This window comes from Mangifera indica, unplaced genomic scaffold, assembly GCF_011075055.1.
Source record: "Mangifera indica cultivar Alphonso unplaced genomic scaffold, CATAS_Mindica_2.1 Un_0012, whole genome shotgun sequence".
Lineage (NCBI taxonomy): Eukaryota > Viridiplantae > Streptophyta > Magnoliopsida > Sapindales > Anacardiaceae > Mangifera > Mangifera indica.
The window spans coordinates 161,250-166,607 of NW_025401104.1; the positions used below are offsets into that span (position 1 = coordinate 161,250).

Consider the following 5,358-nt stretch of genomic DNA (forward strand, 5'->3'; position numbering starts at 1 on the left):
GCAGATTCCTCCCCTCGTGAACATTTACAGAGGGCTAATTGAGACTGGTAGGAGGAAGAAGATGATTGAACAGTAACCTGAAAATAAATTAAAATAAACCCAAAAAAAATCATAAAATAATTGCTAATTAACTATCTAAACATCCTAAAACCGAAATTTAACACTAAAAATTTGAACACATAAACCGAAATTAAAGCAATTGTTTAGAAAATTAAAATTGAAGCATTAATCAAAATTAAGATTGAAAGCTTGGGTTGCCTCCCAAGTAGCGCCTTTGTTTATAGTCGTCGGCTCGACGTAATGCTTTCGTCTATTCATCCATGTACATGGGATCTTTCAGCTCCACTTCTCCGATGTTTTCAGTCGGCACTCCTTCGTAAAATAGTTTGAGTCTGTGGCCATTAACTTTAAATACTTTCGATGTCGTTAAGCTCTGAATCTCTACTGCACCATGAGGAAAAACGTTAGTAACAACGAACGGCCCAATCCAACGAGAACGTAATTTACCTGGAAATAATCGAAGTCTTGAATGATAAAGGAGAACTTTTTGGCCAAGTGAAAATTCCTTTATAGAAATCATTTTGTCATGGAAAGCTTTTGTTTTCTCCTTGTAAATTCTAGCACTCTCGTACGCGTCATTACGAATTTCTTCTAATTCTTGCAGTTGTAATTTCCTATGTTCGCCACTCTTCTCCAACTTCATATTGCAATGCTTGACAGCCCAATATGCTCTGTGTTCTAATTCAACTGGAAGATGACAGGCCTTACCGAATATCAACCTATACAGCGACATCCCAATTGGCATTTTGTATGCTGTTCTGTATGCCCACAATGCATCTTCCAATCGCAAACTCCAATCCTTTCTTGTCGGACCAACTATTTTCTCTATGATTGATTTAATTTCTCGATTCGAAACCTCAGCTTGTCTGCTGGTTTGTGGATGGTACGTCGTAGCAGTCTTGTGTGTTACACCATATTTTTTTAGCAGCGCCTCTATTGTTCGGTTGCAAAAATGTTTCCCTTGATCGCTAATTAGAGCCTTCGGAATGCCGAACCTGCTGAATATGTTAGATTTAAGGAAACCTGAAACAACTTTAGAGTCATTAGTTCGGGTAGCTTTTGCTTCTACCCATTTCGAGACATAATCAACTGCCAATAAAATATAGACGTAACCAAACGAAGATGGAAAAGGCCCCATGAAATCAATACCCCAAACATCAAAAATTTTGCAAACTAAAATAGGAGTTTGAGGCATTTCATTTTTCTGCGAAATATTACCTGTTTTCTGACAACGTTCACAAGATTTACAAAACAAGTATGTGTCTCAAAATAAAGTTGGCCAGAAAAATCCACAATCCAGAATTTTTCTTGCTGTCCGTTTTGCTCCAAAATGGCCTCCACAATCATACGAATGGTAGAAGGTAATAATAGAAGAAATTTCAGTTTCAGGTACGCACCTTCTTTTAATTTGATCAGCGCAATATTTCCATAGATACGGATCATCCCATACGTAATATTTTGCATCATTCTTCAGTTTGTCTCTTTGAGCCTTAGATAAATCAGTTGGCAGTGTGTTAGTAACTAAATAATTCACCATGTGTGCGTACCAGGGCAGCCTGCAGCTTGCTGAAAATAACTGCTCATCAGGAAATTGCTCCTGCAGATTCTGCTCTGTTTTCACATGAACCAGACGGCTTAAATGGTCAACAACACGATTTTCTTGTCCAGCTTTATCCTTGATCTCCAGGTCAAATTCACTCAGTAGCAGAACCCATCTTATAAGCCTTGGCTTTGCCTCCTTCTTTGTAATCAAGTACCTAAGAGCTGCATGATCAGAGTAAATAACCACTTTAGTACCCAATAAATAAGAACGAAATTTTTCTAATGCAAAAACAACAGCCAAGAGTTCTTTTTCAGTGGTCGAATAATTTTTTTGTGCATCATTTAAGGTCATTGATGCATAATATATGGCATGTGGCACCCTTCCAACTCGCTGCCCCAAAACAGCTCCTACGACGTAATCACTTGCATCACACATTATTTCAAACGGGAGACTCCAATCTGGTGGTTGGATTATTGGTGCAGAAGTCAACAGCTGCTTCAACTTGTCAAATGCATTTTTACAGCTTTCATCAAACTCAAAAGTCACCTTTTTCTGCAGCAGCTTACATAATGGCAATACAATACGTGAAAAGTCTTTAATAAAGCATCGGTAAAAACCTGCATGGCTAAGAAAAGAACGAACTTCCCGCACACTAGCGGGGTAAGGTAAAGATTGAATAATATCAACTTTAGCTTTATCTACCTCAATACCCCTAACTGAAACTACATGCCCCAAAACTATACCTTGCTCAACCATAAAATGACATTTTTCAAAATTTAAAACAAGGTTAGTTTCAATGCATCTTTGTAAAACAAGTGTGAGATTCTGCAAACAACTATCAAATGAGTCTCCGTGAACAGTAAAATCGTCCATAAAAATTTCGATAATGTGCTCAACATAATCTGAAAATATACTTACCATACACCTTTGAAAAGTAGCCGGCGCATTACAAGCTCCAAATGACATTCGTCGATATGTAAAAGTTCCAAATGGACATGTGAAAGTTGTCTTCTCTTGATCTTCGGGAGCAATTGCAATCTGAAAATATCCTGAAAAACCATCTAGAAAACTATAGTAAGCTCGGCCAACCAACCTTTCCAACATTTGATCAATAAAGGGTAACGAAAAGTGATCTTTACGGGTTACCGAATTTAATTTTCTATAATCTATACAGACCCGCCACCCATTCTGAACTCTAGTAGGCACCAATTCATCATTCTGATTTTTTACCACTGTGATGCCGGTCTTCTTTGGAACGACTTGAACAGGGCTGACCCATTTGCTGTCTGAAATAGGATAAATTATTCCGGCTTGAAGCAACTTCAAAATTTCCTTTTTTACCACTTCCATCATTGGCGGATTCAGCCTCCTTTGTGGCTGTCGAATTGGTTTAGCTCCCTCTTCAAGATGAATTTGATGCATGCAAGTAGAGGGACTGATTCCTTTTATATCGGCAATGGTCCATCCTATGGCTGTTTTATGCTTCTTCAGAATCTGCACCAATTTTTCCTCTTGCTGCTTAATTAACTTGCTGGAAATAATCACTGGCAAGGTCTCCCCATCTCCAAGGTACACATATTTTAGGTGATTTGGAAGAGGTTTCAGCTCCAGCTCTGGTGCCTGCAAAACAGAAGGTATCAATTTTTCATTAGGCACTGGCAACTCAATATAAGATAAATTATCTGTATTTTTCAGCTCTCTGCACTCATTCATCGCTGCCACTGTATTCTGCACATTTGAAATTAATTTAAGTTCATCTCTTTCTTCCAAAATATTTTCCTGGTTAGCTGCTTCCAACTCATCTTCATCATAAAAAATTTCCTGCGTTAGAGAATCAATTAAATCCATTGAATACACAGGAAAATCCATATCAGGATATTTCATAACATCATAAATATTAAATTGGACAGCTTCACCATCAAACTCCATGGTCAGTGTACCTTTATGAACATCAATTTTCGTTTTAGCTGTTTTCAGAAAAGGTCTTCCCAACAAAATAGGTGCAGATTGGTCATTATTTTCCATGTCAAGAACATAAAAATCAGCTGGAAAAATTAATTTATCATTAACCTGAACAAGAACATCTTCAATTAATCCTTTCGGATATGTATTCGATCTATCGGCCAACTGAATAACTACACCAGTTTGTTCTAAAGGACCCAAATTAAGAGCAGAATAAATGGAATATGACATTACATTAATAGATGCTCCTAAATCTAACATGGCTTTTTCAATTTTTGTTCCTCCTATGGTGCAAGGGATGCAAAACATACCTGGATCTTTGCATTTTTCAGGAAGACTCTTTCGAATTATGGCTGAAACATTTTCTCCTACCTTTATTTTTTCATACCTATTAAGTTTTTGCTTCCTTTTCAATGTACACAGCTCTTTCAAAAATTTAGCATAGTGAGGCACTTGTTTTATTGCATCAAACAGTGGGATATTGACTTCACACTTCCGAAAGGTCTCATATAAATCCGCATTGCTTTCGCACTTCAGTTTTAAAGCTTCAGGAAAAGGAGGAACAGGTTTGTATTCTCTGAAAGGAGGATATTTACCTGTCGCTACCTTTTCGGAAGGATTCTTTTCTACTACCGCTTCCTCTCTATTTTTCTCTTGCTGTGTTGGTACAGGTGGTTCTTTAATTGGCATCTCCAACTCTTTTCCACTTCTCAGTACTATGGCACTAGCATTTTCCTTTGGGTTCACCACAGTTTGTGACGGTAGTTTACTTGAATTTTGTGCTTCCAGCCTACTGATTACAGTAGCCATCTGACTCATTTGATTCTCTAAATTTTGAATACTGGTTCTTGTTTCCTGCTGAAATTTCACAGTTTTAGTAGCCATAGTTTTAACAATATCCTCAAGAGATGTACCTGAACCATAATTTTGGGTTGGTTGCTGTTGTCTAGGAACATAGGGCTGCTGATACGGCTGAAAATTATTTGAAGGCTGATTCGCATTTGCATTCCCATAACGAAAATTAAGATGATCTCTCCAACTGGAGTTGTAGGTATTCGAATAGGGATTATAATTATGATTTCGCTGCTGCTGTCCTAAAAATCCGCCCACTGCATTAGCATGTTCAGAGCAGTCCTCCTGAAGTGTTGGGCACATATCAGTTGGATGTCCTCCTACCGAACAGATTCCGTAAACTTTCGCTACCTCTGTTTTTCCTACAGCCATTTGACATACAAGAGTAGTTAGATCATCAAGTCATCTCTCAAGAGAAGATACATTTACCTCATTGACACGCCGAGACGAATGGTCTAATCTATTTCCAAATTGTTGTGAATTTGACGCCATATTTGCAATTAAATTCCGGGCTGGTTCAGGTGTTTTGTCAGCCAATGCTCCACCACTTGCTACATCAATCATATTTCTCTCATTCGATAGAAGTCCTTCGTAGAAATATTGAATAAGCAGCTGGTCGCTAATTTGGTGATGTGGACAGCTTGCACAAAGTTTTTTAAAGCGCTCCCAATATTCGTATAAAGATTCTCCAGTATGCTGCCGAATGCCACAGATTTCTTTCCTTATGCTGGCTGCTCTTGATGCTGGAAAAAATTTCTGCAGAAATAATCTTTTCATCTCATGCCAAGTAGTGATACTTCCAGCGGGTAAATAATACAACCAATCTTGCGCATCATCTTTCAAGGAAAACGGAAAAGCCCTCATCTTGATTTGTTCTTCGGTTACTCCATTCGGTTTCATTCCGGTGCACACCACATGAAATTCCTTTAAATGTTTATGAG

General features: G+C 38.0%; 1 non-coding gene across 1 annotated transcript; it reads left to right on the top strand.

Annotated features, from left to right (window-relative positions):
* Positions 1–5,039: 5,039 nt before the first annotated feature.
* LOC123205690 lies at positions 5,040–5,146 on the top strand. The gene has a single exon (XR_006499886.1). It is a non-coding gene; the product is annotated as a small nucleolar RNA R71 (small nucleolar RNA).
* The last annotated feature ends 212 nt before the right edge of the window (positions 5,147–5,358 follow it).